A 13,251-nucleotide genomic window follows, 5' to 3' on the forward strand; every position below is an offset into this window, starting at 1 on the left:
AGGAGAGGGTGACCCAAGACTTCAATTAGGGTTACATCTATTCCAGAGTGAAGAACGAGCAAAGCAAATAAGCAGGCAGGCCTGGGAACAGACTTCTCAGAATGATGCAAAGATGATACACAAAAAACTTACAGGAACAATGTGTCCTAAGACACCTTCTATTTCTATGAATGTAGATCAAGTATAATAATGTGAGATTTTTAAATGAGTTAGTCTGATGGAGACCTTTATATTGCACATCTTTACTTCCATATTCCTTGCTCTCGGATTTCTGGTTATATACTGCTGGTTAAATGCTGCTAGCATTCTTCTTCTTGATATTTCTCTGGCTTGAATAACTTCTGCCCTTACAGAATCAGTCTTGTCTGGAATAGAGGAGTCCTATTTCTATGATTTCACTATGTGTCTTTATGAAAGAAACATGTACCAGTCTTCAATTTGTTTTTGTTTCAATCTATATAGGACTTTCAGGACCCATTCCCAGATACAAATATTTGAGATTTTCAGTTCTGAATATCCTGTCTCAAAATACCCTGCAATGTTAACTTAAAATTCCGTGCTTCAGTAGGAAGCCTCATGAATACCTGAATTAACTGAATACTTATAGAAAGCTGATACATGCAAAACTCATCCTATGAATTACACAAATGTTACCTAAAAGTGATCCTCACATGGTGCTTTCCCAGATTTTTACATGTATGTTACCAGTGCATCCAATGATGTGATTTACATTGGGATGGTTTTATTGGTCAGCTTTTGCAACTTTGGTCTTTTTTCTTGATCAAAGAATTTCCATTTTTCTCCACTAGAAAACAGACACATTGAAGACTGCTTCAGTGTCCTAAAGATGTATTGAATCGAGCTAACACAGTATTTTCTGGGTAAACTAAGCACGTGAAAAGTGATCTTGCTTTTTTATTTAAAGTTAGACAAATGCTCATGAGCTCTGGGTCTGCTTCCAAGTTGAAGAGAAATAGTTTTATTGATTTTAGTGCTCTCGATAAATTAGGAACGTGCTGAGAAAAATGCTCCACTCCCATGAGTTTGGAATTTATTTTCAAACTGAAGGGAATGTTTGCTGTGTTTACTGTGGTATTCAGGCACTGGGTTCCTTTCATCTTTCTCAAGATGCAGCTATATACAACTAGAGGATGCAAAGACAGTGAAGCATTTGTTGCTTTGTTTGTTTTGTTTTTGCATATACTGAAGGTTTTATTTCATCACCCACTTTCATGGAAGAATAATTCAGAATTAGTTCAAAGTAAAGGAGGCCTGAACTCCTTCCTTCCTCTAGCTCAGCAGAAACCAACATTTTTGGAAGATTTGCAGAGGAAGGAGCGCAATGAAAAATGATCCCACTGAGTCTGGAGTCCAACCTGTCATTGATGCAATCCACACAAAAAATCAAAGCCAACCTTCCACAGACATTCTTTGACTGAGATGAGCACCACATGCAGATTGAGGAGCAGACCTCGGTGATTACATTGCTCTGGTTGTGATAAAAGAAGGCAGCACTGGGAGGGATTCCCTCTGCTGGTCCTGGGGGGCCACAGTGATTCTTAGAAGGTCATCCTGCCTCTCTGGTCTGGGCTTGAGAGTGAAGGAGAGCAGTGTTGTGTAGATGAGCAAATCTATCTCATTTACCATTTCATGTTTTGAGAATGAATGAAAACAACTGAAAATCTGTCTCCACAACATTCTCATATAAATTATTTATATCAGGATTGTTTTCAGCCCATAGAGACTGCAAAGCAGTAAAGGTTCATCCGATCCCACAGGGATGGGCTGGCTGCTCTGATGGGGCACTGCCTGGGCTCAGCTCCATGCTCCCCCAGCAGCCCGTGCAGGCAGGCAGCAGCCAGTGCCTGCAGTCCATGCAGCCCCAGCACAGCACAGCCAGCGCACAGAAGGCTCAGCAGGTGCCGTTTCCCCCTCCTCCTCCTCCCAGCTCAGCACCCCGCAGTTGTCTCCACCAACTCTCCCGTGCAGCGTTAATGTGAGGGAAAACTGTGGCATCACCATGGTGCAACTCTGACTTCCCCTCATCCCTGATCAGTTCTCAGACAGGTGTCAAAAGAAACATGATTTCAGGAAAAAAGGGCATTAAGATGTCAGTATAGAGACAAACTCAACTTAGACTGTGAGCACATCTGTATATTCTTGATTATCTTTTTAAGAAAACTAAAAGAAATATTCCTGAGTGCTCCACTGGAAATAGTCAGCAAATAAGATTCAGTGTTCATGGAAGAAACCTCTATTATCTCTGAAACAAGTTAGCATAGCACGGGCAGTCAGCAGCCAGTGCTGCATTTACACACTTAGAATGAGAAAAGGAAAACCTGAAATTTCACACAGCATTGAAAAGAAAACTATTTTTGATATCTTAAGGCAGATGCTGGGTCGTGGTCTGATGTGTTGTGGTTCAGAAATAAAATAGGTCTTTAAAAGGAACAACAGCTCTCTTTTCTCTGGAGGAGAAGTTCAGTGAATCCTTTCAATTTCCAAAGGCGTAGAGGTCAGACTGCCCCGTGCCCTCACTGTGTGCTTTCTGCATGAGGCTGAGATGACTTGTGTGATCTCATAGGCATGGGCTGCTTTAAAGACTGCTTTATGCAGTACATTCTGCCTGGAAAAGCAAACTTACTTTTAGTATTCCTTCACACATGATTTTGCACAGACGGCTTCCCAGGGAGTTGAACTCAGCCTGCACTGTGAATGGTTTGAAAAATGTCTATTATTTAAAAGTTTCGTTGTTAGAACTAAACCCGAACTGTTAAGAAGGAGCCTCAGCCACAACCAAGAACAAGTTCAAACTCAACAAAAAGAATTGCTGGCCATCTCTCCCGTTCTTGTCTTTTAAAGCTACAATAACAACAGAAAAACAATAAAACACTTTCCAAGCTTGGGAGCACTTTAGCATCAGTCTTGCTGACAGGAGCACCTTCCTCAATTATATTTTCATCATCAGAGAAACTATGAGCCCACTGTAACTGGATAAAAGCCCTTCAAAATGAGAGCTTCCTTCAGTGTCTCACTCCCAATCAGAGGTGCTTCCACGTGGCAGCCTCCAGACCTCACAGTTTATAACAACACAATGACACTTAATGACATTTCTCATCGCATTTCTGTCTCACATGGGGAGTGCACCACTGGAGGGGATGCACTAGGCCATGTGTGAACTGACTGGAGAAGAACTGGAAATACGTCATCACTGTTTTGTTTAGAAAAGTACTTCTGACAAAAAATCACAGGTTTTTTGTGACTTCATAGAAAGATTTCTTTCAAAAATATGAAGTAAGACCTGCATAAAAACTTGAACAAGATAAGCATGATTTTCAGGTTAGTGAAAATCAAGCACATTAATAGACAGCTCCTGGTTTCTGCATACAGAGCTGATTTTCTCTCCGTTGTCTCACTTGAGGGAAATTGAGCAATAAATGATGGGAACCAGTGGAGAGCATCCTCCTTCCAGGGCTGCAAACTACATTTGTCTCAGTTGTGCACACAGTCTGCATTCACACTGTGGTGAGTGCTCACCTGTGAGTGTGCAGTTCAAGTGCTTGTCCGGATTTATTTCTTGGTTGTTAATGAGTATTCAGTTTAGTTGTTTACCTGAAATGCAAAAAGTAGAGATTGGAAGTTTATTGTCATGTGCAAAATTATTGAGGGTGCACTGGATAGATGCATAATGCAAGGGGCTTTGACTGGTTTGCCTACAGAGGAACCCACATTGGTGATTCTCTGAGCAGCAGCAGCAAAGCCTCACATGTGGAGGCTGACCAGATTGCAGAAGGGGAACAGGATACAAACAGTTTGAGGAGCTGCTTCACTGACATTTCCAACACTGTTTTGGTAAAGGCCTTCGCTAAGCACAGTGACCTGAGATAAGCACAGAGTCAAGTTTAACATGCCTGAGAGGAGGATCTGGAGAGGAGGATGTCAGAAGTGCTCCAGTGTTACCATGATGACTGGCTTCCCACTTGCCCCCCATTGTAGTTGCACTGCTTGGCACTGGAAGGCACCAGCCTGGAGCTCCGGCTGCAAGGCTCTGCCAAATGCAGGAAACAACAGACACCCAGAGACTGGTGAAGTACAGAAATCTGAATGCTGAATTCAGATTCAGGAAAGAATAGGTCCTGTTTCACTGGGTTACACAGCTTCTGTTGGTTAATAATATTTATTGATATCCTTGTTACCGGAAACAGAGAAGAAGAGCGATTATCTTCTGTGGAGAAACCTACACTAGGGAACCTGCTGTAGCAGGGGATTTGGTCTAGGGGATCTCGTGAGGTTCAAATGACTTCCAACCCTGTTGATCTGGGATCTCCCCTGGCTTCAGGAGGTGACTCTGGCCTTACCTCCCAGAAGTCAATACAGCCATGGCTGGGAGCCTTGTGCTGCAGGCAGCAAGGTATGCAGGTGAAGCACAGCTGGTCTGACAGCTGCCATCACGCTCCTGTCCTACAGGGCTGTCTCCTTACCTACCAGACCACTCTGTGCCTGCAGGGCTGCCTTGGTTCAACACCCACAGGCTCCCAGCCAAGCCTTTCTCTGTTGGCCTTTGAGAAATATTCCTGCCTCGTGCACATGTGATTTTGCAACATGGGTGATGTATTAGGCGGCACGAACTCACGGGATGTAACGCGATAGGCCTCCCCGTGCTCGGTAATGTATATGTATGAGGCTGAAATTGGAGCCCTATATAAGGGTCTCACACGGTTCATTAAACGCCATTTTACAGCTCACCATATTGGTGTGATCAGCGTGTAACTTGGTCATGGGGCCGTCAGATGCACATTCTCAATGATGGACGTAGTTCTTTAGGTTACCTTACACAAGGCAACAATTGGTGCCCCGTGTGAGGCCGTCCTGAGAGTGAGTGTGCGACGGCTAACCGCGAGACGGACGCGAATCCTACGGTTAGATCCCGTGGAAGCGCCGGAGGGGCGATATATTGACTGCAGCTACTGATTATCCTGCGGTGAGACCGTGGAAGACCGTGGGACTTTGGGCCCGGGTATATATACAAAGGGTGCGAGGACGTACGGTGTCGAGCACCAGAAAAAACATGGATTCCGTCACAAAGGTACTATTACGGGTTTGTAAAACCCACTGCGGTAGGAATGCTCCTTCTAAGAAGGAGATTGTTGCCATTATTACTTTTTTGCAGGAAGCGGAGCTTTCACCCTCCCCTTGTAATTTGCTCGATTCGGAGCGGTGGGAATCTTTCACCGCTGCCCTGCTCCTAAGAGCAACAAACGATTATAAGGCGGAGGAGTTAAAAACCTGGGTTTTGGTCCTGGGTGCGCTTAAAGCGGCTAAGGAGGAGAAAAAGATCCAGGCAGTCGCGAATGGGGTTTTTGGGGTGGGTTCCGGGACGTCTGGGGTCCCGGAGGGTGCGGAGGAACCGCTCCCTTGCGGCGACTCCGTACCCAAGATGGCGCCGACCACACCGGCCGTTTTTACAATGGCCATGGCGGCGCCCGAAACAACTCCGGAAGGGATGGCGGAAGTTGCCTCATCTGGGGAGGCGCCGCCATATTATCCCCGCCTATACCCCTGTTTGCAGAGCTTTCGTTCACCTGAGGGGGGTGGGTCCTGTCCGAGGGAGGGAGAGTCATGGGGGGAGGCGCGCCGTGGAGGCGTTAAGCCACCCCTAGACCCGCCCCCGGAGGAGGGACCTCATTCCCCGAAAGGGGAGGAACGAAAGGTACTGCCTGCCCCTACCCCTTTGGTTTCGCCTCCCGAGGAGGGGGAGGAGAAAGGGGAGGAACAAAAGGTACTGTCTGCCTTCACCCCGTCGGTTTCGTCTCCCGCGAAGGGGGAGGAGAAAGGGGAGGAACGGAAGGAATTGCCTGTCCCCACCCAGTCAGTCGTGGTTCCCCGGAGGAGGGGGGAGAAGTGGGAGGAGCGAGAGATATCGCGTAAGCCCACTGATTGGACTGACATTTGCGATACGATGCGAGAGGTGGGGCTCAAGGAGCGGGACTGGGCGGTGTTCCCAATTGTAGTCAAACAGGAGGGACCGGTTTGGGTACCTTTGGAAGCAAAAGCAGTTGCTCGGTTTATAGAGGCGATTGACAAAAAGGGATTGAGATCCCCGATGACAATGAGTGCCTTTGAGGCTCTCGTAGCCCCAGGTCCCCTATTCCCATATGATATTGAAAGCCTTATGAGAGTAGCCCTCGAACCAGTACAGTTTACTGTGTGGAAGGAGGAGTGGATAATACAACTCAAAGCTGTTTTAGCACAGGCTGCGCGCGATCCACAGCATCCAGCAAATGGGAAGGAGGGAGATCCAAAAACTGATTTAATGAGGCTTTCAGGTTCATCTGCGGATTTGGCTGGATCTGCAGAGAGGCAGCTTAGGGACCTCCGCCCAGGAGAGCTGCTTGCCACCACGGGGGCGGCTACCTCTGCTTTTATACGCTTTATAAGAAAAGCAGAGCCTGTAGCCCCGTGGTCAGAGATTATGCAGGGTCCCTCAGAGTCATTCTCTGAGTTTGCCAATCGATTGATACGGGCAGTAGAAGGATCGGAACTGCCTAAGGAAGCGCTGACTTCTGTTATAAAGGATTGCCTGAAGCAAAAGGCTCATAAAGAGATTAAGGATATCATTCGAGCGGCTCCTGAAGATCTTGAGACTCCTGGTGAAATTATTAAGTATGTACTGGACAAACAACAAACAACGCCGTTGTCCAGTGAAGGGCTAGCAAGCGCATGGCTTTCTGTTATGGCCATACAAAATGATCGAAAAAATGGCCCTTGCTTTAAGTGTGGCCAGACTGGCCATTACAAGACGCAGTGTACAGCTAAAGAAGAGGGGCATAGGAGTAGAGAAAAGTGCCAGGCCTGTGGCAAGCTGGGTCATGAGGCCCGACAGTGCCGGAAATATGTTATCATGCCGCAGGGAAACGATTTTGGGAGGGCACCTCAGGCCCTGGGTCCCTCCCACAATCAAGCAGTTGGGCCTACCATCCCATCGAATTCGTTCAGGGGGAGAGGCCAGACCTCTCGCCCACAGTGGCGCTAACTATGGACCTCAGCAAGCGCCCCATAGTCAAGATAATCTTGACATATATGGGACAATTGCCTTACAAAAAGATTCCTCGCTCCATCCTTATCACCGCCCTGCTTGATTCCGGAGCGGATGTTACGGTAATAGCAGAAAGGGACTGGCCACCAGCTTGGCCAGTTCTTGCCTTGACGAATTCCATCTCTGGGGTTGGAGGTACAGTGTCAGCTGGCGAGTCAGCGGAACAGGTGGAAATCGCCCTTGTCAATAGGGATGACTCCATAGACAAACCTGTACTGATCGAACCTATGATTGGGTCTGTTCCAGGCACAATTTTGGGCCGAGACTTCCTTGACGCCTTAGGGGTTCGCATGACAAATTTATGGTAAGGGCCACTGTCTACCAATTGGCAATAAAACACGCCATTCCTTTGCGCTGGAAGCAGGATGCTCGTCCTGTTTGGGTAGATCAGTGGCCTCTTCCTTATAAAAAATTAACAGCGCTCAAGGAGTTGGTTTCACGAGAACTCCTTTTGGGTCATTTGGAACCCTCTCTTAGTTCTTGGAACACTCCTGTTTTTGTCATTCGAAAATCATCAGGCTCATTTCGGCTGTTACATGACCTCCGCATGGTTAACGCTCAGCTCATCCTCTTTGGTCCGGTGCAGCAGGGCAGCCCTCTACTATCAGCTGTACCTGAGGGTTGGCCTTTGGTGGTTATCGATCTTAAAGATTGTTTCTTTTCCATTCCTTTGGCAGTCCAGGATCGAGAGGCCTTTGCCTTTACTGTACCCACCGTTAATAACCAAGGGCCTGCTGAGAGGTACCATTGGAAGGTACTCCCTCAGGGTATGGCATGCTCCCCCACAATTTGCCAACTTGTTGTGGGCAAGCTAATTGAGCCAGTCCGAGCAATGCTACCTGCTTGTCGAGTTGCTCACTATATGGATGACCTGTTGCTTGCGGCTCCTAGTGAGGTTCAATTACACGACTTGGAAAGGCGGGTGGTTGAAGCTCTCACCACGGCGGGTTTTACTATTTCCCAAGAAAAGATTCAAAAGGGGCCAGGGATTGAATTTTTGGGTTACCGTTTTGGACCCACAATGGTAGCACCCCAAGGCTTGGATATTAAACCCCACATTAGGACTTTGTGGGATGTCCAGAAGCTGGTGGGGGCTATCCAGTGGGTGCGCAATGCCCTTGGCATACCTCCGCGTACTATGAAACCATTTTATGACCAGCTGAAAGGATCGGACCCCAGAGAGGAGAGAGCGTGGACACAAGAGATGGACTCGGCCTGGCAGGAAATCTTGCAGGCTTGCTCCTCCAATGCTCTTGCTCGATGGAGCCCTGATCAACCCCTGGAGGGGGCAGTTACCAAGTGCCAAGATGGGGCGGTGGGGATTCTCGGACATACTCTGGGTTCCCGGCCACGTCCGCTCTGGTGGCTGTTCTCTGTACAGCCAGCGAGAGCATTCACCTCCTGGCTTGAGCAGCTATCCTCTTTGCTTCAAAAAATCAGGCTCGCTGCTGTGAGGGCATTGGGAAAAGAGCCAGATGTTATATACATACCAAGTGCCTTTAGAAATGTTAACCCTTTACCTGATGCCATTCTACTTGCTTTGCAAGGTTTCGGTGGTAAAATCTTCTACTCAGACTCACTGCCAATCTATGATCTTGCAAAACCCCTTCAGATTTCATTAAAACTCAGGGTATTTGACAAACCGATGAAGGGACCAACTGTATTTACAGACGCTTCTTCTGCCACAGGCCAGGGAGCAGTGGTTTGGCAGAATTCATCTAAAAAATGGGAGCACAAGCTGATAACAGATAAAACGGTCAGTGTTCAGGTGCTTGAAGCCAGGGCTGTAGCAATAGCCTTACGCTTGTGGCCAGAAATTCCATGTAATGTGGTCACCGATTCAGCCTTTGTGGCAAAGTTGTTGCTTCGCATGGGCAATGAGGGTGTGCCTAGCACTGAGATTGCTTTTCTGTTGGAGGAGGCTCTGGCCTTCCGATCTGCACCTGTGGCTATTCTTCATGTCCGCAGTCATTCGGAGGTACCGGGGTTCTTTACAACTGGGAATGCGATGGCTGACCGGGTTGCTGGTGGACAGGTGTTCACCCTTCAGAAAGCACGTGACTTACACTCCACTCTGCACATTGGAGCACGAGCTTTGTCACGAACATGCTCCATTCCTTTATCTGCAGCCCGAGACGTGGTTCAAACGTGTCCGCATTGTAATTCAGCACCTGTGTTGGGGGCGGGAGTTAACCCTCGGGGGCTCTCTCCTCTAGATATTTGGCAGACTGACTTCACTTTCGAACAACGCATGGCACCAAAGCAATGGTTGGCGGTCACAATTGACACATCATCGACAATCATCATAGCCACCCAGCATGCGCGTGCTAACTCTCCTGCAGCTCAGCAACACTGGGCCACTGCCATTGCGGCCCTCGGTTTGCCACAACACATCAAGACTGATAATGGCTCGTGTTTCATCTCGCGGTCTACACAAGATTGGCTTGAACAGTGGGGAATATCTCACTCTACAGGCATCCCTGGGAATTCCCAGGGACAAGCAATTGTGGAGAGGGCCAACCGTCTCTTGAAGGACAAGATACGTGTCCTTGGGGAGGGGGATGGTCACAAAGGCAGGATCCCACTAGCTCAGCAGGCTGAAGTATTGGCACGAGCACTTTATGCAGTCAACCATTTTGAGCGAGGAGAGAGTAAGCACACCCCAATACAGAGACACTGGAGACCAACAATCATTGATGAGGGGCCACCGGTAAAGATAAAAAGGGATGATGGTACCTGGGAATCAGGGTGGTCTGTTTTAGTTTGGGGCAGAGGTTATGCTGCTGTAAAAGACAGAGAATCGGGGAGAATTTTATGGGTCCCGTCAAGAAAGATAAAGCCTGATACGACGATCACCCATAGGGGTGATCTAGGAGAAACAAAAAACTAATAGAAAGCTGAGTACTTTCTTTTCAGGCATGGTTGATGGGAACCCGCCAGCCGCAACCGCGAAGTGACTCTTCAGAAAAAGGAAAAAGAACAGATAAAGAACTGCTGCTAGTACCAACGAGAAGGACATCTGTTGTATCACTTGCTGTGTGTCTTTGTGTAATTGCATTCATTACCAGGGGAGAGGGTACTCACTTAACATCACAACCAGAAAATATTTGGGTTACATGGTCTAATCGAACTGGGCAGAAAGATTTCTGCCTTAGCCTGCAGTCAGCCACATCACCGTTTAGAACATGCCTTATAGGTGTACCCAGGTGGGACCCAAAGGAGTTCAACGGATATGTGCATAAGAACAACTGCAAGAGAGATGCAGTGGACAAAGTTTTCTTTATGAAAGCATTTGAGTCTAAATTCACTGACTGGGCCAGAATGTCTGCATGTTTTATTAGATCCCTGAACACCTCCTTGCCCTGGGATCCACCAGAGTTGCAGCTTCTTGGATCCCAATCGGTTGGTAACGTAACATGGAATAAGAACTCTCAAAAGTGGGAACGCCCGGTTAGATGTTTGTATTTTTCGGGTTTTAGGACACCGGGTCAACTGTCCAATCGCAGGGTATGGGAAGGCCTACTCGGGAATGGGGCACCATTCTCGGGAACAACTGGGTCGGAACCCTTTACTTTACTTAACCCCATTCAATTTGACACATATAGCTTGTCAGGGGCATATTGTGGTTTCTCAGCTGAAAGGGTGGAGGGATTCTCCCGTCCCTGCTCCGGGGATGGCTCCAAGAATGGATTTGCAGACCAATGCATAAAGCAGGGTGGGAGGTGGCTCTCTTACAATCAGAAGTATGTGGTACGTCATCCTAACGGGTCCACCTATAATCTCTCATGCTACTGGGGCCCTGACGATCTGGCATGTTCTGGTTGTTGTTCTCGAAAGGAACCTTTAGCTGGGGAAGGAATAAACTGCAATGGTACAGCCAAGGCCCTTCCTAAGGACATATTTTTGATATGTGGGGATAGAGCTTGGCAAGGGATACCAAAGAATCCAGTTGGGGGGCCGTGTTATTTGGGAAAGCTGACATTGTTGGCTCCCAATCACACTGCAATGATAAGTGTTATGAAAAAGATCGATCGAGCTCGACGCCAGAAAAGGTCAATAAAAACATTGGACCAGGATTGTAGTGATGAGGTTCAGCTGTGGGGTCCCACAGCTAGAATCTTTGCATCCGTCTTGGCTCCGGGAGTAGCTTCAGCCCAGGCCCTAAGAGAAATTGAGAGATTGGCATGCTGGTCCGTGAAGCAAGCTAATGTCACCACAGCAGTCCTGTCGGAACTCCTGATGGACGTTAACAACATCAGACACGCTGTTCTTCAAAATAGAGCTGCAATTGACTTTCTGCTGCTTGCTCAAGGGCACGGGTGCAAGGACTTTGAAGGGATGTGTTGTTTCAATCTGAGCGACCACAGCGATTCGATACATAGGAAGTTGGAATGGATGCAAGAACACACGAAGAAGATCGCAATAGATGATGCATTCGGAAGCTGGTTGGAGGGACTGTTTGGTAATCTGGGCCCATGGCTTAAGCAGTTTCTCAAAGTATTAATCATAGGTATTTTATTCTTTTTAGCTTTAATGATTTGCTTACCTTGTTTGTTTCAGTGTGTCCAGGGTTGTTTACAGCGTATGATAGAAAGAATGTTTAATGAAAAAATGGAGTACCAACGGGTATATGATAAACTTTGAGAAGAAGAAGGAACTGTATAAACCCAAGATGCCTTGGATATAATCATTAGAAAACTACTGATGTTATTAGATATTGCACTACCTACCTCTGTAGCTTGTCTACCTCACTTTTTAGATAACTTATTAAGTTTAAATTATAGAGACTAACATTTTTATATTAGGATTAAGGATTAGCGTTCGGGATGTAACGGGGCATACTTTATCGAGCATGGAGAGGGGGAAATGATGTATTAGGCGGCACGAACTCACGGGATGTAACGCGATAGGCCTCCCCGTGCTCGGTAATGTATATGTATGAGGCTGAAATTGGAGCCCTATATAAGGGTCTCACACGGTTCATTAAACGCCATTTTACAGCTCACCATATTGGTGTGATCAGCGTGTAACTTGGTCATGGGGCCGTCAGATGCACATTCTCAATGATGGACGTAGTTCTTTAGGTTACCTTACACAAGGCAACACATGGGGTAGACAGCAGTTGCTCCTGCTGTTTTCTCTACAGCATAAGCTCACCCAAAGGAGCCAGAGCCCATGCAGCTGAAGAGGCTGCTGCACATGTGGGCATCCTAATCATCATTGTTAGAGCCCCTTTGAGCTGCTTGGATCGAGCCATCTGGCCTTTTGCTCAGAGGACGTTCAGACCACCGGTGGCTGAGGGAGCAATCAGCAAAGGGCTGTGTGATGTCAGGTGCTGAGACTTTGACATGACCGGCACTGATCTTCAGCTTTGTTCCCTCTGTGGCATTTCAGCACTAAAATGAGTTTCTGCATATGCTGCAAATTCTTATGTTTCCTCAGGAGCAGTAGTTTTGATTTTCCATTTCTGTCCAAATGATTTTCCAGGGACAGTGTGTTTGGAACATAACCTGTGGGGTGGCACATGAGGAGCACAGCATCCATGGGAAATACCACCCCATTTTATTTTAAAGAAAGGCCCGGGCAGCTCCCACCTGCTTAGTAAAGAGCGTCCCCAGGAGCTCTGTCCAGAGATATGCCTCCAAATTGAGGCAGTGCCGTGGCTCAGTGGCCATGTGCCCACCCTGGGCAGCTGAGAAGGGTGGAGTCGGGCAGCCCATTTGTGACATCAGCAGGAATGCATTGCATGACAATGCAGGGGATGGGTTTAGGGCCACAGGCAGGCAGTGCTGCTGCATTTTTGACCTGGGCCAATGGTGAGTGCAGCAGCAGGGGAAGGTCGGGCTGGACGAGGGATGTGGTGCAAACAGCGGCCCCTGTGGGAGCACCACGGGCAGTGCTTGGAACTGTCCCTGCCAGCGCTGGCCTCGGTCCCTGCTGCCACCCAGCTCCCTCGTACCCACTGCTCCTACCTGAGCACAGGGCCATGCGGCTCCTGGCCCCGCTCCCTCCCAGCCCCACTGAGCCCCTCTCTCCCATCTCTTGCAGATCATGGCTTTGGTGTTTGTTCTCGCATTGTTGGTGCGGGCGCTAAGTGTCAGTGTCAATACTGATGTGCTCATGCTCGAGAACGTGCAGCGGCGCGAGGTTGATCT

General features: G+C 47.9%; 1 long non-coding RNA gene across 1 annotated transcript; it reads right to left on the reverse strand.

The window, feature by feature from the left end:
• Nucleotides 1-2,357: 2,357 nt before the first annotated feature.
• On the reverse strand, nucleotides 2,358-12,756 carry LOC146760368 (uncharacterized). The gene is made up of 3 exons (XR_014947699.1): nucleotides 12,691-12,756; nucleotides 3,538-3,612; nucleotides 2,358-2,626 (listed from the first exon to the last, which is right to left on the reverse strand). It is a non-coding gene; the product is annotated as an uncharacterized LOC146760368 (long non-coding RNA).
• Between the last annotated feature and the right edge of the window lie 495 nt (nucleotides 12,757-13,251).

Source organism: Coturnix japonica, chromosome 6 (genome assembly GCF_054131305.1).
Source record: "Coturnix japonica strain WE chromosome 6, WE-NBRP24, whole genome shotgun sequence".
NCBI lineage: Eukaryota > Metazoa > Chordata > Aves > Galliformes > Phasianidae > Coturnix > Coturnix japonica.